General features: G+C 37.9%; 1 protein-coding gene across 1 annotated transcript in view; it reads right to left on the minus strand.

Moving 5' to 3' along the window:
- The window catches only part of LOC126355353 (uncharacterized), a 33,146-nt gene extending 10,627 nt beyond the window's left edge, over nucleotides 1–22,519 (minus strand). The window contains exons 1-3 of the mRNA XM_050005648.1: nucleotides 22,430–22,519; nucleotides 22,154–22,329; nucleotides 2,798–2,884 (exon numbers count right to left, since the gene is read on the minus strand). The gene's annotated coding sequence lies outside the window, so the exon portion shown is untranslated. The remainder of the gene's footprint in view (nucleotides 1–2,797; nucleotides 2,885–22,153; nucleotides 22,330–22,429) is intronic.
- Between the last annotated feature and the right edge of the window lie 379 nt (nucleotides 22,520–22,898).

Here is a 22,898-nt window from a genome sequence, read left to right on the forward strand (position 1 = left end):
AAAAAAAAAAATCATTAGGCACAGTTGGATATCGATTTTGCCTTTTAGAGATCAAACCAAAAGTGGTTAAGAGCTTGAGGTCTTCCATAATCACTCTATATTAACCAATATTATATCTGGAATATGAAAGAGGTAGACTACCACATATAGAGTATTATTTGCTAAAAACAATTCTGGTACTACCGAACACAAGCCTTCACTTGAGGAAGAGAAGATTAAGAATATATGCCTTGAGCACAGTATTGGCAGGTATTTAATCATGAAATGTGGGGAAACTGAAAAAGAAGATAATCAAAGAGTCTGAGATGTGTTATTAAAGAAGGATGTTGAAAATCAAGTGGTCTGAGAGGATGAAGAATGAGGATGTTCTCTGCAGAATCAGAGAGGAATGGAACATGTGTAGAATCTGAGAGGAATGGAACATGTGTAAAACAACAACCAGCTTTTATTATACTTTACCATCTATACTATATTGTTACTGAGAAACAAATTACTATAAACCATTTATATGGAAAGAAACTGTAAGTTTGCTGTCATTTATTATAGACAATTTAATTTTGTACATTCTATATTTTAATTTCTGTTTATGACAAATCCAATTGCAGACAATTTCATTTTGTATATTCTATATTGCTAATTTCTATGTATGACAAGTCCAATATCATTTGTAAGATGACATGGATAGTAAATAAATAAATAAAATAAAAGGAAGTGTATAAAGACATCTGAGAATATCTATGCTGTAGAGATTAAAAACTGCAGGGGAAGATGGAGATTAGAATATATCCAACAAATAATTGAGTACATTGAGTGCAAGTGCTACTGTGAGATGAAGAGCTTGGCATAGGATAAGAAGGCATGGCAGGCACCATAAAATCAGTCAAAAGACTGATGATAGAGAAAAGTCATCCAGGCATCCAGACATTTCCCATTCCTCACAAATTCTTTTTGTTAGTCTTGTGGAAGCAATGGGCAGTATATTATTTCCATTTCTTCTTCTCATTGAATATGGACTTCCCCTCAGTGTCATCTCCACTTCCTGAGACTTTAATCCCCCATCAGTTTAGCTTTGATGAAAACTATCAGCTTTGGACAAGGTGGGAGATCATGTTAGCATCTACTGTCTAGAGCTCTGAATGGAGTTTTATATTCTTGTCCAAAAGTCTTTGAAGGTTATTTGCAGATATCAAATTGATAATTGAATATCTCCAGATACTCCTAAATAAAGTAAAAGTAAGCTTTACTGACCACTCCTTTTATACTTTTCTGTGGATATTTGGACACAGGGACAGCACTGAGCCAGACACCCTGTAGTGTTTATTTCACTGACCCCAAACCACCACCAATTGTGACTTCAGTGGTGTCAAGTGAGAGCTCGTTGGAGAGGAGGGTGGAGGTCTGTTGTGTTTTCTGATTAAAGCTCATTCTGCCTCAGTGATGCCCATGTGTTGTGTTAGGAGGAGGCCAGCTGAAAGCCTGCAGCGAACCTGTCTGCATGCGAGACACATTGGGTCTATACTTTTGAGTTAAGGTATGGGGTGTGCTTTCATGTCACAAGAGGAGTACTCTCATGGTTATCCCATGCACCATGGCTGCAAATTTATATGTCAATCTGGTAATCTGACCAGCTGTGCTGCCATTCATGGACAGCATTCCAGAAGTGTTTTCCAACAGGATGACATTTGCCCCCATACTGCTGTTGTAACACAACACGCTCTACAGAGTGCGACATGTTGCCTTGGCCTGCTTGATCATTAGATCTGTCTCCAATCAAGCACATATGGCACATTATTGAATGATAACTCCAACATAATCCACAAACAGCATAAATGCCCCTGTACTGACTGACCAAGTGCAACAGTCATGGAACTCCATCCCACAAAATGACATCCAGCACCTGTACAACACAATCCATGCATTTTTGCATGCTTGCATTCAACATTCTGGCAGTTACAGCAGTTATTAATCTAACAGAATTTGACATTTTCTGTGGCTTATCTCACATTTACATTAACATGTGCTCTTGCAATATTAATAACTAAATATGTTACCCATGCAAATTTATGCTATGTTAATAACTTTTTGGTGTTGCAATTTCTTTTTCCCATCATTTTATTGTTACCATCTCTTCTTCTCACTGAATATGGCTTTCCCCTAAGCGTCAGCTCCATTTCCTGAGGATTTAAGCCCTCATCAGTATGATGAAGAATGTAGCACTGGTTTAGCTTTAGTGAAAACAATCAGCTTTGGACAAGGTGAAAAAAATATATTAGCATCTACTGTTTAGAACTCAGAATGGAATGTTATATCCTGGTACAAAAGTCTGACAGGTTTCTAGCAGACATCAAACAGATAACTGTAAATCCCCAGATACTCATAAATAAAGTAAAAGAATACTTTATTAACAACTCCTTTTTTACTTTTCTATGAATATTTTGGACCCAGGAATGTAAAAGGATGAATAGCGGCCAGCCTTTTTTTATTTCAGAGCAGCTGCCTTTCTTTTTATGTACTAGTTTACAGTACGTTCAAAAAGTAATCCGTAATTGTAATGTGAGTAGACTATCATTAGTTGTTAAAATGTTGTTAGTATAGTTCCCAGGACCAGTTTGTAATGTGTGCTTCTGCCTTTCAATGTACAATTAGATTCTTTCAGTGAGACTGAAGGCTCTCCTTCATGACTGGACTCACAGAACATGACACGTGAATGAAAGAATGAATTTTTCAAGGGTCTAGAATGATGAACAGGAAATTTGAATTTGACTATCTGTAAACAAAAATTTGAACAAATACTTACAGAAATTATACTCCACTGTAATGATGTCACAAAGTGCACAGTCCTTCTGGCAACAGCCTTTTAGGTAATAATCATTGCACTTTCCACCTAAAATATGATGCAGAAATATTAAACAAGTATATTTACGCACAGTGTCTAAGATACTAAAAGTAAATGTGAATGAATATGTTGAAGGCACTGAAAGATCAAATAAAGCAATTCTGCCTACAAAGTTTATCAGATAACTATAGTTATACATTGCTAATTAATTCAGAAAATTACCATCATTAATTGTAGCACATGTAGTCCTGCTGACAAAACAACACATTCAGTGACCAAAAGTGTACAAGTGTATGGCCAACTAGCTCTTGTTGCCCAATGTGCACACTATTTCAGTAACTGACCACATTGCCATCATCAGGCGCCTGATGAACTAGCTGTTTGCGGGAAACCACATGGCTTTTATTTCTGGGCATGAATCTTTGATGGAATGGCAAGCAGAAAGAACAGGGAGAAAGAGAGGAAACTCATGCACTCAGCCATCAGCAGCAAATTCTTCAGTGCCAGATGATGGCAATGTGATTGGCTGTCAAAGTATGCTGCCTGTTGAACACCGAGATCCAACCGTACACTTGTGACAGTATTATGAGAAGGAAAGTTGCTACTCACTGTATAGTGGAGATGCTAGGTCGCAGATAGCCACAACAAAAAGACTCTCACATTTAAAGCTTTTGGCCATTAAGACCTTTGTCAACAACAGACACACACACACACACACACACACACACACACACACACACACACACACACACACACACACGACTGCAGTTGTATGTATGAGTTGCAGTTGCATGTGTGTATGTGTGTGTGTGTGTGTGTGTGTGTGTGTGTGTGTGTGTGTGTGTGTGTGTGTGTGAGAAATTGTACACTTGTGAACTATTTTCACATCAATTTCAGCACAAGGAACTGAAGAGTCACAATATTTAGTCCTTTCTGACTATCTCAGTTTCCTCTTACTCATTACAATCAAGTACTAGTTCAAGAGTGTGTCCCGAAAGACAGTATCTCAATAACAGGAAACACATAATTAACATGGAATTAACGCTTGAAACAGAGTGTACCCAATTGTATTTCTACAACCAAACAAAAAAAAGACAACATAATATAGTGTAATTGTATCACCGGTGCTAATGGGATCCACTGGTTTATCTAATCTGTCTTTGCGAAAAATAAACAAAAAAAAAAAGATCACAGGGTTGTCACAGTGCATTACAAGGTAATAAGCAAAAAATATAATGCATAATTTGAGAATTTGGGCATATTCCAAAATTTTTCAAAGCGCTATGGTACGTCTTGCAAGTTATTTCAAGTAACTAAATGTATCTGATCAACATTGTAATGAAGTTATACATTGGTGTACTGAATAAAGTTGAAATGTGAGTAAGTCCAAGTATTAAGTAGGAGGCAGGGACACAATAAATATAGGTGTGGGCAATTCATAATGCTAGCAGATCATTTTTTGTATTCTAGGATTTTCCATTACTATATTCAAAATCTTTTAAAATCAAACAAATTCCTGAAACATTTAAACAAAATTGAATCTGACCAGCAGAAAATAGTTAATATCTTAAAACTATCACAGGGTCAAAAAAACCAAAATACTGACGATAAATATTGACCAAGTCAAGGCTCTATATTATAACCGCAGTTTTTTTTCATTTATTTATTTTAATAATATAAAATGAATACAATTCTTGGCAATGACAGTCCAGGACTATATGTAGTACATACATATGGATTCCTTAGCTTCTGAGCTGTCTAAAGACATATCTGCTTGATATGCACAGTGTCCAGTGAAGAAGTCCCTGATTTCAAAATTAAATATCTCAAAAACTAAGATCAAAAGACAGATGCAACAAACAGTACATTTATCATGAAAGTTATAGAGAAAATTCAAAACAGTGCAAAAAGCTCCTAACAGATGGTGCTGTAATTGCAATATGTAGTGTCTATAAACAGTGTGCTGTAACTCAGAACTATCACTTCGACCATTGAAACGTGGAAGGAGGTTAGAGTGCCAAAGACAGAGGTTGAAATTGTGTATTCCACTGAACAATATGTTTTTCTGGTTCTGGAATACCAAAACTTAGGACACAGTCCTACAGCAACAAGTCACAGTTTTCAAATACGATTTAATATTCCGAAAGGACCTGATGTGAAAACTATTCACAAGTTCTTCACCATAAGTCCAACAATCAGCTGTTTTTCAGAAAAATCCAAGGAAACCCATCTGAAGGATTGCAGCAGAGATTGGTTTGAGGTATTCCAGCATGTAGAAAAAGGTGAGACAAAGCCTACACATTTACATTCAAGTACCAAGCCATGAGGCTATACCTGTATGAGCTGTGTGACAGAGGGCTGACTTTAAGAAGCAGATTATCACAACAATTGATAATAAAGGATTTGATGTTGGCTGCATCTGGTTCACAGATGAAGCACACTTCCACCTGAACAGAGTCATAAATATAAAAAAAATCTGGTATCTCGGGGTTTCAAAAACCCTTTTTTTGTGTGAAGCAACACCACTGTGTTCTCCCAAAGTTACTGTTTGGGCTGCAGTATGCAGCAGAGACGTTATTGGCCCTTTTCTTATGTGAGAAGCAGTCACTAGTGAATATTACACCGTAATTTTGCAAGAATTTGTTGCTACACAGCTAGTGAAGGGACTGACCAGGCACTGAGTCATTCACAGAAGACTGGGTCAGACCACAGGACACCAAACTGGTGCTTTGCTTTCTTGGTGAATTAATAGAAACAAAATAAAAAAATCTGCTTCTGTTCCCAGTAATTTCATATTTATTGCATGACTGATTTTGAAGTCTAAGGCCATCAAACAATAATGGAAACATAAATTTGTGGTGGTAGAGCCAGTCAGTCAAAGAAATTTGTGGGAAGGACCAGGAAGTGTGGTGCCCGCCTCAAAAGCACAACATGGAAGTGACGGAAGTATTCTTGATGAATAATTTGGAAATAGAGTGTTTGTATTGGACTATTGCAAATTTACTGCTGCAAAGAGGGACTGGTCTCCATTTTCATCCAATCTGGCTCCTTATGGCTACTGTGTACTGGGACGAAGACACTGTGTCCTGGAGCAATCCCAGGAGGCTAGGCAAGCTTGAACTGGCACAATCTGTGTCACATATGAGTCCGTTTCCATGTGATGGAAAATTTGTTTGCTTGTGCAGCCTCCATATTGTGAGTGGTGGACATTTCAAAAAGACTGTAATGAGATTGGAAAGACTGCTTACCTGCTTACACAGGATGAATTTAATTACGTGTGTTGATACTGTACGGGCTGCACAGAGTACAGTGCTATCCACTAGCAGCTTTTCGAACTAATTCTATATAACTTCTGTATAAAATTCTTACTGCTTTTCACAATAAGTATATCTTTTGTTGCACTCATTTATCAATCTTAGTCTTTGAGATATTTAAATTTGACACCCTGTAGCTTATAAATACTACAAGGATACCTTTGTCTAGTGTTAAATACGTTTTGTCCAACATCTATTTTATCAATACAACAAATGTATAATGTATTCTAACATCAATTCTATACTGTATATGCCAAAGTATGTTTGTAAATTATATTTCTGTTCTATAATATTATTACTTGATGGATTCAGAATAATATTTATGAGCCATTAAAAGTGTAACATATTATGGATTGTATGATTTCACCCAGTGCTGAATAAATTATTATTACTGTATGAAGATAGTAACTGTTCCAAAAGAACAGATACCAATGATGACCATGCAGCTTCTCTAGAAAGAAATGATAATGAAACTAAACCCTCAGCTGCCAACAGGTGTTGTTGATATACCTCAATGGGGACAGCTGAAAATGTGTGCCCCGACCGGAACTCAAAACCGGGATCTCCTGCTTACATGGCAGACGCTCTATCCATCTGAGCTACCGAGGGCACAGGGGATAGTGCAACTACAGGGACTTATCCCTTGCATGCTTCTCGTGAGACCCACATTCCCAACTGTCCACAACCTACATTTGTAATGTTCCTAAAGGATATTTGCGCATTATCATTTCTTTCTAGAGAAGCTGCTTGGTCATCATTTGTATCTGTTCTTTCAGAACAGGTACTATCTTCATATAGTTAAAGACTACCCGGCCATTGACCTTCTTCCGTGCGAATGCACGCACTTTGCCCAAACTCTTAAGGGAATCGTCACCTGAGCTGGCACGAGTAATGAGTGAATGAGCAAATATTCTTTAGGAACATTACAAATGTAGGTTGTGACAGTTGAGAATGTGGGTTTCACAGGAAGTATTCAAGGCATAAGTCCCTACAGTCACGCTATCCTCTATGCCCTCAGTGGCTCAGATGGATGGAGCATCTGCCATGTAAGCAGGAGATCCCGGTTTCGAGTCCCAGTCAAGGAACACATTTTCAGCTGTTCCCGTTGAGGTATATCAACAACACCTGTTGGCAGCTGAGGGTTTCATTTCATTATCATTTCTTTATTATTACTATGTCAACCACACGCTACTTCACTCAACATGCTGCTGTTGCTATTCAGAGCAAAAGTAACCAAGGCAAACGAAGAGTTTTTTTATGCATGATACTTGAATGACCAGCCCATTCACCTCTTTAAGGTGCTATGAGCTGTGTTTCTGTGTGTACTTACTGCCTAAACTCCAACCAGACTGTGAAGTGTTATAGATGTCATGCCATTATTTGTAGCCAAGTTGATCACCAGCACCTGCTATGCCCTTTGAAGCTTTTTTTTCCAGAGCACACGCACACTCATTCCATGAAAGGCACATTTTCCCTCCCTTTTCCAGATCTGCTAGATGAATGCCCTGTGACATTGTAGTAAAGTGAGTGCTGGATCCCAAGCTTTGCTTAAATTAAAACCTTTGTCTCAGTTTATTAGATTTTCTGATTTATTTATTTCAATAAACTCTTTACTTCCGCTGTCCCACTAACCTGATATCTGCACCATGATACTGGTCTTTCTAATTTCATTTCTTGATTATACTCAAGGCAGTGCTCAGCAACAGCTGTTTTGCTAGGTTGTTGTAGTCTGATCTGTTGCTAAAATTTGTCTTCTTGGTATTCTAAAAGTCTGTCCCATGTTAAACATGTCACATTTGCATGGAATGAGATACACATCCAGTGTTTGGAAACCTAGATCATCTTCAGCATTACAAAGAAACTTTTTATCTTTGTTGACAAGTGTGCAATACTTTGGATGCCATGATTGTGTAGGAGCCTACCTATCTGCAAATTAGGCCAATGTAGGGCAGATAATTGATTCTTGGTTTTCCTTTTGTTTTTCAGTCTCGACGTCTTCCTCATGTGCTCTAGCTTTTGACTGAAACACACACTCAGTTTGTTGATCTGATTACTCATTCCTTCAGAACACTATCACTCATTCCTTCAGAACACTATCTGCAGATGTTGTAATTCTTTGTTGCAATTCTCTTTGTCTGCCAGCACTGTAGTTCTACTGATAATAGTCTTTAGAATGGAATTTCTTTGTGAGGGATGGTGTTGGCTCGAGGTACATAGATGGAAGTCAATGTGCATGGGTTTCTGCATTCACTGTGACCCAAGGATCAATCTGCTTTTATTTTAACTATCATGTAAATGAAATGTTCCATCACGAAGTAATCTATCAAGTTTTGTATTAGGTTGTGTAATTTAAATGTCCTAGGAACTCTTCTAGGTTTTATTCATTCTACATAGCCACACTGTGTATGTGTCATACTCATACTGACGCATGCATGACACATTTCTGATTTGTTTGCATGAATGAAAATAGTTTTAGAGAAAGAAAAAGAAAAGCCAAGAATTTCTTATCTGGCTTATGCTACTCCAAATTCTGGAAAGATCAGTAGTTTCTTACAGAAACATGGCATCCATATATTTTCACTCCCATTAACAAATATAAAAAGTTATTTTTTTTCTAAAGTTAAAGTTGATATAGATAAAAAGTTTTTTTTTTTAATGTTAAAGTTGATAAAGATCTCCAAAAACTGGGAGTGTACTTCATTCCATGTGAATGTGGCATCTGTTACATGGGTTAGGCTATCAGAGTGGTGAAAGGAACATCAGCAGACTAAAACAACCAAGCAAATCAGTGGTTGTTGCATACAGCCTCAAATATAATCATGAAATGATATATGATCAGAACAGTATTGCGGTGCAAATACCAAGTTTCTAGGATAACATAACTAAGGAGTCCCTCAACATAAATATGCCAGAAAAATTAATAGACTGGAATGGAGATTTCAACTTAAGCAAGACTAGAGAACCAGCACAAAATTTATTAATGTCTCATTGATCATCTGATCCACTGCAGCTGGAAAAATCTGAAAGAATGTGCATTTCCTGGAATAACAATGCAGGCTCCAAAAACCAAATGAGCACCAAAGGGCATAGCAGGTACATGGATTTCAACTTGGCTATAAATAGTGTTGCAACAATAAACACACTTTAGGGTCTTGTTGGAATCCTGGCAGCAACAACATGGCCTGCAGGACTTCAGAAAAAATGACTGAATTGACTGTGGAATATTATGCATAAAAATGAAAATACAACTTGGTTGCACGTCCCTAAGTACACCATTAATTTTTGTATATTTCTCTCTTATTCATTGGCCCACCTTCCCCTATCCTTGTTCATCAGCTTCATCAGGGTCGAGTGGGATGCAGCAAACAAGAATGAAAGTTCATAAGTTGAACAAATATGTTACAGTTTTTATTTACATCCTTAACTACAACTCACTGCCAATGATGAGGTGTTATCTTTACCCATTCCATAGTATTTCACACAGTATCTTTTCACACCATATTCAGTGGCCTGACATGCATTTGTAATCTCCCCTGCCCAAATGCGTGCACATACAAACAAAGAGATAATGTTGTACAAAATGTTATTATTCTAAATCATCAAAACAAATCATCACACTATTGTATAAAAATATGGATAGAAAGCAGAAACTTCAATATCTGATTGAAGGGTGACCTTTGAGACAAAGGTGCTTCAAAACTTTCTATTCACTGCTGTCATAACCAGACTGTGAAGTATGACCATTTGTTTAACAGACATCTACACTCTTTTAATGCACTCCAGATAATGTAAGCATTTACCCTAATTGGCAATGATGCTTATTAGAAAATGTCTCAGAGAGGACTAGAGAGGATTTAGAATCTTCAAAATGTCAAACTTTTCTTATTCACTGTTTTACAACTTTTTGGCATAAACTTTTTATTTTCATTAATTATCAGATATTTTGAAACTATTCACTAAAACTAGAATATTAAGTTTTAGTTATAGACTTATGTTTGTATCAATCTATATATTGGATATATTTCTGTTTGCTGATGACACCAGCTTGATAGCGAAGGATCTTGTGTGTAATATTGAAACAGTATCAAATAATGTAGTTCATGAAATCACAATTCAACAAGAACCAATATTTTGGTCAGACAGAATGGGCATATTATAAGCGAGATGGAACAGTTCAAGTTCCTAAGCGTTCAGATAGATAGTAAGCTGTTGTGGAAAGCCCATGTCCAGGATCTTGTTCAGAAACTAAATGCTGCTTTATTTACCATTAGAACAGTATCTGAAATAAGTGACACTTCAACATGAGAAGTAGTCTACTTCGCATATTTTCATACGCTTATGTCGTATGGTATTATTTTTTGGGGTAATTCTTCTGATTCAAAAAGGGTATTCTTGGCTCAAAAACGGGCTGTTCTAGCTATATGTGATGTAAGTACGAGAACCTCTTGTCGACCCCTATTCAATAGTCTGGGAATTCTGACATTGCCCTCACAGTATATATTTTCTTTAATGTCATTTGTTGTTAGCAATATTAGCCTATTCCCAAGAGTTAGCAGCTTTCATTCAGTTAATACTGGGCAGAAATACAATCTGCTTGTGGAATGCACTTCCGTGACTCTTGTGCAGAAAGGAGTGCAGTATTCTGCTGCACCCATTTTCAATAAGCTACCACAAGAACTCAAAACTCGTAGCAGTAGCCCAAACTCTTTTAAGTCTAAACTGAAGAGTTTCATCATGGCTCACTCCTTCTATTCTGTCGAGGAGCTCCTGGAAGAGCTAAAAATTAAGCAAATCCCAGTGTTACATTGTTGATTTTCTTTATTTAAACTTATGACTTGTCACCTGAATATGTTTTTTTTTATATTTCATTTTATCTGTTTCTAATATCATGTTATAATTTCATGTATTGACTCGTTCCATGACCATGGAGACTTGTCCTTAATTTGGTCTCACGGAACAATAAATAAATAAAAATAAATAAATAAATAAATAAGAGGTGCAGGGAAGCTAAGGCAAAATGACTACATGAAAAATGTGAATAAATTGAAAAAGAACTGATTATCGGAAGGACAGACCCAGCATACAGAAGAGTCAAAAAAATTTTCAGTGGAATTAAAAGCAAGGGCGGTAACATCAAGAGTGCAATAGAAATTCGACAGCTGAATGCAGAGGAAGGAGCAGATACAGGGAAAAATACATTGAGGGCCTCTATGAGGGGGAGAACTTACCTGATGACATGACAGAAGAAGAAATAGGAGTCAATAGGGAAGAGATAGGGGATCCACTATTAGAATAAAAATTTAGAAGATCTTTAGAAGACCTAAAATCAAATAGGGCAATAGGGCAGAAGAGAAAGATAAGATTCAATCAGAATTTCTAAAATCATTGGAGGGACATTGCAACTAAATGGTTTTTCACATTAGTGTGTAGAATGTATGATTCTGGTGAAATACCATCAGATTTTTGGAAAAACAACATCCACACGATTCCCAAAATCGCAAGAACCAACAAAAGTGAAAATTATCACACAATCACCTTGACAGCTGATGCATCCAAGTTTCTGACACGAATACTATAATGGAAGAATAGAAAAGAAAAGTAAGGATTTATTAGATGACAATCAGTTTAGCTTTAGAAAAGATAAAGGTACCAGGGAGGCACTTTTGACTCTGCAGTTGATAAAGCAAGCGAGACTGAAGAAAAATAAAGACATGTTCATAGAATTTGTCAACCTGGAAAAAAGGTTCAACAATGTAAAATGCTGTAAGATCTTCAAAATACTGAGAAAAATGGGGGGTAAGCTATAGGGAAAGACTGGTAATATATAATATGTACAAGAACCAAGAGGGAACAATAACAGTATAAGAGCATGAACGAAAAAAGATGAAAAAGAGTGTAAGTCAGGTATGTAGCTTTTGGCCCCTGCTGTTCAATCTCAACATTGGAGAAGCAATGACAGATGTAAAACAAAGCTTCAAGAGGGGGATTAAAATTCAAAGTGAAAGGATGTGAATGTTAAGATTTGCTGATGACATTGCTGTCTTCAGTGAAAGTGAGGAAGAATTACAGGACCTGTTGAATGGAATGAACAGTCCAATGAGTGCAAAACATGGACTGAGAGTAAATGAAAGAAAGGCAAAAGTAATGAGAAGTAGCAGGAATGAGAACAGTGGGACACTTAACATCATAATTGGTGATCATGAGGTAGATGAAGTTAAGGAATTCTGCTACCAAGGCAGTAAAATAACCCATAACAAATGGAGCAAGGACATAAAAAGCAGACTAGCACTGACAAAAAGGACATTCCTAGCCCAGAGAAAGCTACTAGTATCAAACAAGGTCTTTATTTGAGGTAAAAATTTCTGAGAATGTACTTCTGGAGCACAGCATTATATGGTAGCGAAACATGGACTGTGGGAAAACTGGAACATAGAAAACAGAAGAATTTGAGGTGTGATACTAAAGAAGAATATCGAAAATTAGGTGGACTGGTAAGGAAAAAGGAGGTTCTCCACAGAACTGGTGAAAACACTGACAAGAAGAAGGGACAGAATGATAAAACATGAGTTAAGACATCACTGAATAACTTCCATTTTACTAGAGGGAGTTGCACAGGGCAAAAACTGTAAGGGAAGAGAGAGACTGGGGTACATTCAGCAAATAATTGAGGATGTAGGTTGCAAGTACTGCTCGGTAATGAAAAGGTTGGTACAGGCACAGAATTCGTGGCAGGTTGCATCAAAAAGTCAGAAGACTGATGACTTCTACATCTCGTTTTGTTGCACTTCACAGCAAGCCATCCTGCACTTACATTTCAGCAAAATAATTGGTGCCTGCACATGGTAAGAGCTCCTACTGTTTGTCTTCATGCTCGCCAAACCCTATCTTGGCCAATGAGGTCTCCAGATCTCTCCCCAATTGAGAAAGTTTGGGGCATTATAGGCTCGGCCCTCCAACGAGCTAGGGATTTTGATGATGTTTACAAACTGGACAGCATTTGGTACAATATCGCTCAGGAGAACTTCTGACGACTGTATCAGTCAATATCAATCCAAATAACTGCTTGTGTATGGGCCATAGATGGACCAAAGCAATATTGACCTGCTCAATCTTTGGAGCTCTTTCTCTTGAATAACTCTACATCTACTCTACAGTCTGAAAACCATAAAGAGGTGCATGGCAGAGGGTACCTCCCATTGTACCAGTTATTAGGGTTTCTTCCCATTCCATTCACATATGGAGAATGATTGTTTGAATGTCTCTGTGCAAGCAGAAATTATTTTAATCTGATCCTCAGCATTCCTACATGAGCGATGCATACAGGATTGTAGAATATTCCTAAGGTCATCATTCAAAGCCGGTTCTTGAAATGTTGCTAACAGACTTTCTCGAGATAATTTATGTCTATCTTCAAGAGTCTTCCAGTTCATTTCTTTCAGTATCTCTGTGACACTTTCCCATGCATCAAACAAACTGTTGGCCATTTGTGCTGCATTTCTCTGGATATGTTCAATATCCCCTGTTATTCCTATTTGGTAAGGCTTCCAAACACTTGGGCAATATTCTGGAAATGGTCATAAGAGTGATTTTCAAACAATCTCCTTTGCAGAATGATTGTACTTCCCCAGCATTCTACCAGTAAATCAAAGTCTACCTCCTGCTTTACCCATGAGTGAGCCTATGTAATCACTCTATTTCATATCCCCACAAAGTGTTACACCCAGGTATTTCTACGAATTAGCTGATTCCACCAGTGACTCACTGATGTTGTAGTCATAGAGTACTACATTTTTTTAGTTTTGTGAAGTGCACAATTTTACATTTCTGAACATTTAAAGCAAGTTGGCAATGTTTGCACCACTTTATAATCTTATCAAGATCTGACTGAATATTTATGCAGCTTCTTTCAGACAGTACTTCATTATATATTACTGGATCATCAGCATAAAGCCTGATGTTACTATCAATATTATTTGTAAGGTCATTAGTGTAGAACATGAACAGCAAGGGTCCCATCACACTTCCCTGAGGTACACCTGAAGTTACCTCTACATCTGACAATGACTCTCCAACCATCATAACATACTGCATTCTCCCTACCAAAAAGTCCTCTATCCAGTCACAAATTCCACTTGATACCTCAAATGATCATACTTTTGGCAATAAGCGTAGGTGTGGCACTGAGTGAAATGCTTTTTGGGAATCAAGAAACACTGCATCTACCTGTTTGCCTAGATCCAAAGCTTTCACCATGTCATGTGAGAAAAGTGCAAGTTGGTTTCACATGATTGATGTTTCTGGAATCCATGTTGGTTGGCATTGAGGAGATCATTCTCTTAAAGATAACTCATTATGTTTGAGCTCAGAATACTTTCTAAGATTCTACAACAAATTGATGTCAAGGATATTGGACAGTAGTTTTGTGGGTCACATCTACTATCCTTCTTGTAGAAGGTCACGGTTTTTTGTTCGAGAGCTAAGGAGAGCTTACTAACTTTGTTGCCCTAACAGCCTTTACATATGACCAGAATTTATTTGAGTTCTGTGAAAGATCATTTGACAATATTCTGCTATGGTAGTCACTGAAGGCATCGCACATTGCTCTCTTGACAGCCAAATGCGTTTCATTCAGGATCTCTATCTGTAGGCCTTCGGTTTTTAATCTCTGTTTATTTAGAAGTTTCTTTACAGTGATTGTATACTGGATGTTTCCTCCCATTATGAATTGTTCTACTGGGTACATATCTATCCAGTGTGTGGTCATCTATTCTTTTAAACTTGAGCCATAGTTCTTCTATATGCTCCTGCTCTGTGCTGAAAGTTTCAAGCTCCTCATTGAGAAGACACTACCGATTTTTCATCTAGTTTACTGAAAATACACATCTTTTGCATATTTTAGTTGTCCTTTGCACTTTGGTAATCACTGTTATCACAGCCACACCATGGTCACTGATTTTCGATGTGGACATCCTCAAAGAGGTCAGGTCTATTTGTTGCCATTAGACCCAATATATCTCCATCATGAGTGTGATTCTTAATTACCTGTTCTAGGTAGTTTTCAAAGAAGGCATTTAGTAGTGCTTCACAGGATGTAGCATGACGCCCACCACTAACAAAACTGTGACCTTCCCAATTAATTATTGGATGATAAGTCTCCACCAATGATTACAATATGATTGTGGATCATAGGTACAAGTGAACTGAGGTTTTCTCTAAAGCTTTCAGTTACATCACGACAAGAATCTGGTGGGTGACTGAAGGATCCAATTAGTTATCATTTTATGTCCACGCCTGACACTGAGTCTTGCCCAAACTATCTCACATGCAGCTTCAATTTCTGCCTCAGTGGATTTGAGTTTCTTGTCTACTGCGATTTCCATTTCCCATTTGCCTGTCCTTTTGACATACACTTTAATGTTCTCCAAAAATCTCACTTTTATCAATTACGTGTTTCAAACAGCTGTCTGTACCTGGTATTACATGAGCTTTACTGCTTTTCATGAGTGCTTCAAACTCTGGCACTTTGTTGTGAATGCTTCGGCAATTTACCATTAAGATTTTAATACTCTCATCCATGGGAGGCATTTCTTTCAATCTTGCACTGATACTTCTGGGTTTCCTACAGCTATCATTATGTGGATTGGATGAAGAGTCGACTAATCTAAAAAAACCTTATGTGCACCCCAAATGCAGTCAACTGCCTGAGTAGCAGCTTGTGATATGTAGCACACACCTGACCCATTTAGGGGGACCCTACAGTTCTCAACCCCATGGCATAAGTCCACAAAATCGCAGCCTACATTGTCACAGAACCTTCAAAGTCTCTGGTTCAGTTCCACTCAACTCAGAACCAGAGGGCCATGATCAGTTCTGGAGACAATGCTACAAATTGTGAGCTTCATTGAAACTCCATGCACAAAACTGGTCTTCTCAATCTTCTCTGTCAGTTGCTGGAATGACCCAAGTAGGACCTAGCAGCCCAGGTGACAGGCATCATTTGTTCCAACATGTGTCACAATCCACAGTTGGTTGCACCTTGTTCCCTCAATGGCTGCTGGAATAGCCTCTTCAACATGTTGAATGAGGCCCCTATGCATACACACTGACTGAACCTGGTGTCCTTTCCTATCCCTTGCTGCCATTTCCCTAAGGGGTACCATCATTCACCGTACATTTGAATTGCTGATGATTAATATACCCCTATCCTTTTGTGTCTGCTCATCTTCACACCAGACAAAACAGGTTTCCCCTAAACAGGTGAATTAGTTCCACTGACTCAGTTTCAGTTTCAGTGAGAGACAGCACTTCAAACTTTTTGGTTAGGGGGATCGGTACCACACTCTAAGTCCTCCGTGGTTCTAGCCCACCCCGCACAGGATGACTGGATCTACCACTGACATGCCACTTGCAATCAAGTGGACAAGTAATGACAGATTCCATATCTTCTGCATAGGAGGTGCAGGATCCACAGAAGAGAACAGCACTTGAGGTACCTCTACTGGTATCACAGGTACATGACTCTCGGGGAGCTCTTCCAATGCACTGATTTACACCAGCTGCCAATTTTTGTGAAAGTGTAATCATTTGTCTACCTGTACATTTACATCACTGCTATAAATTTCCTATGCGGTGTGTCATTTTCTTTCTTTCTTTTTCCCTCTTAGTGTATCTCAAATAAATGTGAAATTATCAGAAACCACTACTTCCAAAAACTTGCCTACAGTCATTGCTCAAAATATTTACCTCTAGGTTTGATTCTTATATGGCAGGATCCTCATCAATGGTAATATTGTAGACTGTCTTTCCATTTCATCTGCTTTCTTCAATTCACTGAGGAAATCAGCATGAAAGAAAATCTACTTAAATACCTTGATCACATGTGCCATTCTTCATTCAGATATTGACAGGCATCTTCTAGCACTCTTTATCACCTGTCTTTCAGTAGCCTATTTTATGAACAATTTTACTGTTCAAAGAAATGAAATCCTTAGTGTGAGTCAAAACAAATATAATTTGATATATTAAAAACGAAGATTCCAAGACTTACCAAGCGGGAAAGTGCTGGCAGACAGGCACAATGAACAAAACACACGAACACACACATAGAATTACTAGCTTTCGCAACCGATGGTTGCTTCTTCAGGAAGGAGAGGGAAAGACGAAAGGATGTGGGTTTTAAGGGAGAGGGTAAGGAGTCATTCCAATCCCGGGAGCGGAAAGACTTCCCTTAGGGGGGGGAAAAAAAAGTCTTTCCACTCCCGGGATTGGAATGACTCCTTACCCTCTCCCTTAAAACCCACATCCTTTCGTCTTTCCCTCTCCTTCCTGAAGAAGCAACCATCGGTTGCGAAAGCTAGTAATTCTGTGTGTGTGTTTGTGTGTTTTGTTCATTGTGCCTGTCTGCCGGCGCTTTCCCGCTTGGTAAGTCTTGGAATCTTCCCATGTGGAAGTTTCTTTCTATTTTATTTACAAATATAATTTGAATTTGATTACACTCTTCCCAAACACAAACACAAAGTAGTGTCAGTCATCTGAAAATGCTAATGAATGTATTTTGATTAAGTATCATTTGTAATATAAGCAATGCTTCTTTTGTGTAGCTGCTATTGACAAATAGTCATTCAGCTTGACAGAGTCAAAACTCAGATGCTTCAACTCATTTCATTCATACTGCTAATATCAAAGTATAGCATATGACTTTGATAGTAATTAGTTCTCTTTCTTTCACTTTTATACACATCTCAAGCATGTGGCCCTCAAGCTTCATAAAGAAAAAGTATGAACTTCTCAGGTCCATTCAGTGAAATGAAAGAATTGATGGCATTTCAACAGAATTGTTGCATCTGTCAGAACAGCACATGGAAATCAATGACAGTTCCAAATTCATCTTTGTGGATACAAATTAATATAGGGCTATAGAAGTAATAAGAAGAAAAGTGCAGTGGCTATATATGCAAAAAGTGGAGTTAAGTTGCATACCTTTCATCTACTTCTACTTCTACATATCTATTCTGTGCAAACCACCATGAGGTGCATGGCAGAGGGTATGACCCATTGTATCAGTTATTAGGGTTTCCTCCTGTTCCATTCATGATGGGTCATAGGAAGAATGATTGTTTGCATGCCTCTGAGCATGCAGTAATTATTCTAATCTTATTCTCGCAAACCGTATGTGAGTGATACATAAGAGACTGAACTGTATTCCTAAGGTCATCATTCAAAGCCTATTCCTGAAATGTTGTTAATAGGCTTTCTCAGGATAGTTTATGTCTATCTTCAAGAGTCTTCCAGTTCAGTTCCTTCAGTATCTCTATGACACTCTCCCAAGCATCAAATAAACCTGTGACCTTTCATGCTGCCCTTCTCTATATATGTTCAGTATCCCCTATTCATCCTATTTGGTATCGGTCCCACGCAGTTGAGCAATATTATAGGATGTGCTTTACAAGTGATTTGAAAGCAATCTCCTTTGTAGACTGATTACACGTTCCCAGTGTTCTACCAAAAGACCAAAACCTACCACCCGCTTTACCCATGACGGATCTTATGTGATCATTCCATTTCATATCCCTACAAAGTGTTACATCCAGGTATTTGTATGAATTGGCTGATTCCAACAGTGATCCATAAGATACTGTGTTTTTTTTTTCTTTTTGTGAAGTGCACAATTTTACATTTTTGAACATTTAAACCGAGTTGGCTATTTTTGCACCACTGAAATTGTATGACCTGACTTAATATTTATGCAACTTCTGTCAGAGAGTACTTCATTACAGATAACAGCATCATCTGCAAAAGCCTGTCATTACTACTAATGTTGCCTGCCAGGTCATTAATATACAACATGAACAGCAAGAGTCCCAACATACTTCCCTGGGATACACCCAAAGTTATTTCTACGTCTTACGATGACTCTCCATCCAAGACTAAATGCTGTGTTCTCTCTACCAAAAAAGTCCTCAGAACAGTCACAAATTTCACGTGATACCCCATATGAATGAACTTTTGACAATAAGCGTAGATGTGTACCGAGTGAAATGCTTTTCGGAAATCAAGAAGTACTGCATGTACAAGACTGCCTTGATCCAAAGCTTTCAGTATGTCATATGAGAATAGTGAAAGTTAGGTTTCACATGATCAATGTTTTCGGAATTCATGTTGGTTGCCCTTGAGGAGATCATTCTGTTAAAGATAACTCATTACATTTGAGCTCAGAATGTGTTCTAAGATTCTACAAGAAACTGATGTCAAGGGTATTGGATAGTAGTTTTGTGGATCACTCCTATTACCCTTCTTGTAGATGGGTACATTTTTACATTAATCTTCACTTTAAAGAAGCTTATGTTGAACAGCTTTTTGAATGCTGTGATACAATAGTGGATCTGTAGATACACAAGCTTGTACAAGCCCTGCTGGCATTTCAATGGCCTCCAGAAGGAAGTATTTAGGCTTCATAAAGCAGGCAGAAGCAATTTTAATAAGGTTATACAACCTTGATGGGAGAAACATTGGTTGTGGGGACTTTTAACACAGATTTACTGTAAGCCTGAGGTCACCTAGAGTTGTACATGTCCAGCTTTGGATAAGTTTCTATGGTAAAGTTCCCTACAAGGATTGAAGTACATAGTGCAACAACTATTGACAATTTCTTTATAGATCCAGTAACCTAAAGTGGTCTGCCTCTAAAAACATTAGTCAATTGTTTATCTGATGGTCAAATGTTAATCACAAAATATAATGACCAGTTAGGTGCATATCACAGAAGAAAATTACAGTACCTCAGAACTATAAACAATGATCAGTGTAGCTCCAGTGCACCAGGTATGTGGGACAGCACCTTATTTTAGATTGTGATACAAAAAGAGACTGCCAGTGTTGCAACTAGAAATGGATCTTTATTTAGTCTGTGACTAGTTTCGGGCTATGCCCATTCTCAAACCAACCAGTGTTTGCTAAATAAGATGTCTGTCCAAAATGGCAGTAAATAAAGTAGGTACATATGTGTATGGTCCCAACTAATGTTTGTTAACCAAATACAGACATTAGTTGGAACCATTCTGGATGGACATTTTACTTGGCAAATGTTACTTGATTTTTAGAATGGGCATAGCCCAAAACCATCACCCACTAAATAAATATCCATTTTAGTTGCAAATCTGGCTGTCTGTTTTTGCATCACATTATAAACAATTAATTGAATGTAATGTTTAGTAATAACAATGTTGGAGAGATATTTACAAAGCAGAGACTGTTGATGAAAAACTGAACTACCACTATTTCTTACATATTTTCCTATAGTACTTGGAGTCTTATTTTCCTGTAAAACACAGAAGGACAAAATCGAATGAAGGAAAGGATAAGGAGGTGAAGAACTACAGGAATTAAAGTATCTTGAGCTAAGAGGATCAAGCTTTTTACTTTATCAAGGGGACAAGCTGTCGCCAACAACAGAAACTCCATTATCATTAGTACTGTCCAAAACATGTGGCAAATATTATTTGCACTTTGTGTACACCTTGGGCAGATGTCATTAGCTATTGTTGCTTGCATCCTCTTTTCTGCAGTGACTGTTTCACAATACAGGATTTAAAGCTGTCTAAAAATAGCCTACTCAAGTTGCACTGGAGTCCCATGAAATACATTGCTCTGGAGTTTTCATTTTCTAGAAAACCAAATGGTGTAATAAGCTGTATTATTTTAGCTTATATCCAATCATAGGCTTGACAAGAAACACAAGTTCTTAACCATTCTGCTATAAATATTATAGCCCATACATCTCTTTGGGGCGTCATATGACAGAATTTCCCCAGATATTCTTTGAGGATAGAATGGTTGTACAATTGCCTGCTTTTCAAAACCCATGATAGCACAACGCCAATGATGAGACACATTGATTTCCTATTGGTAACAGTTTTGGCATCCGATGCTCTATTTCCCAACAGAGGAGATGAGAGGAATACAATGACATCAATGTAATATGTGCCACTCCCTATCGTAACATTAACTGTTTTCGGGCCTACTACTCGCATTTCTCCACGACCACTTTAATTTTTTTTTTTTTTTTCGATCATAAGAGGTGACGGACGCTCTCCGAGTATTACCACTACCCTTATTGCTAATGCCTAAGGTCGTGGTTAAGAGACTGTAATCCCATAGGATCGCTTGTCCTTTGAGAGAACGGCAATTGCAGGTAGCGAGAGCAAACACCACATCCCGTAACTTAGCTGCTCTTGACATTGCTACTTCATCGTTTCGAGCAAGTCGCGTAAAACCTCACGTGTTGATTAACTCGAAATATGCCAGCACTACCGTGAGTATACTGAGCGCTCGCAATAGCCGTGTTAACGACATTCCTAAACACGTACCACAAAGGCTCAAAGTAAACTACAGAACTACAACCATGAACAATTACATAAAGGTCTCAACAACGCATTAAATATATTAACATATTGTTCAAAATCAAAATTTGAAAAAACGTTTAAGTTGTGATATAATGAGTCTTTAAGTAATTCCAGGCAGGCACGGGATCGCTACAGTACTTACAGCGCTTTTTCCAAGGTCACTGGTGTTTCATCAGTTATTCCAGGACAAGGGAAGTGAAAAACATTACACAGCTATAATAATAATAAAACAGACCACGGTCGTGACATTATTCAGCTTTTGTTTGGTGTTAATCGTTAATTACTGGCTTACTATTACAAACCGAACCAATCAATCCTAACTCTGTTGTTGATAGTTCGATGTTTGATTGAAGATAACAATACGATATACAGCACTTCTTTCTAAACGACTGGTAATAAAGATTTCAATAATTTTTACTTTAACAAATTCCACTAGAAAGAGCGCGGACGTGCGCGCTCACATTTTTTCCACAATCACGCACACAAACTGGCTCGGCCTAAGTGACCAAGAATTGAACTCCTTGTACATAATCATTCAAATAGTAGGAATAACTATAATTATGTACGCAAAAAAATTGAAATCAAGAGAGGTAGCTGCGCACCTTCGAATAACTGCGCTAATGAGATAGTTACCGAAGAAACGTCACCCGCTCAGGAACCGCGAGAGATAAAATGTCAGTTCTCGTGGCTTCAAGCAAAAAAATGAAGGTAATTACACGCTCCTCGTGTATTCACTTAAACACTGATGATTAAGTAAAGGAAAATAACACTGCGATACCTGCAACAATTACAAAACATGTAAGATATTATACGTCAGCGCATCGCGGATATTTTATACTTTAGTTGCAACGGTAAACAAATGATAAAAATGACAGTACACATTACTGAAAAAAAAAGTTTTATGCAACGTCTGCAAATGGCAGCTGGTTATGTACCGCGATGCGTGCAGCTTCGAACTTCAGCTCTTTCGCACTGCGATCTACATTTGAGGCAACGTTGATGACGAAACTTCGCCAAAGATAATCTATGACCGTAAAGATAATTTTACAATAATACCGTGCGCGCTACTAAAATACAGACCACGCGTCCTACCGTCCTACCTTTTTTATTAATCTAGTCTGATAAAAATAATATTTTAACGATTCGCAAGATATTTGATGTTGCTCGATTCCACCGCAGAAGTTTCAGAGTTGATAAGAGGCCGCTATACATCATTACCATCTTTCGCTTGCTACGTAACTTACCACTTGCAGCGAGAAACTGATTTTTGCGACGGACAACTTGAAATATTGCTCTTGACTGTTACTGGACGCAGTAATCACCACTCGACTGCGCGAACTCGGTTTA

This window comes from Schistocerca gregaria, chromosome 3 (assembly GCF_023897955.1).
Source record: "Schistocerca gregaria isolate iqSchGreg1 chromosome 3, iqSchGreg1.2, whole genome shotgun sequence".
In the NCBI taxonomy this organism is placed as follows: Eukaryota; Metazoa; Arthropoda; class Insecta; order Orthoptera; family Acrididae; genus Schistocerca; species Schistocerca gregaria.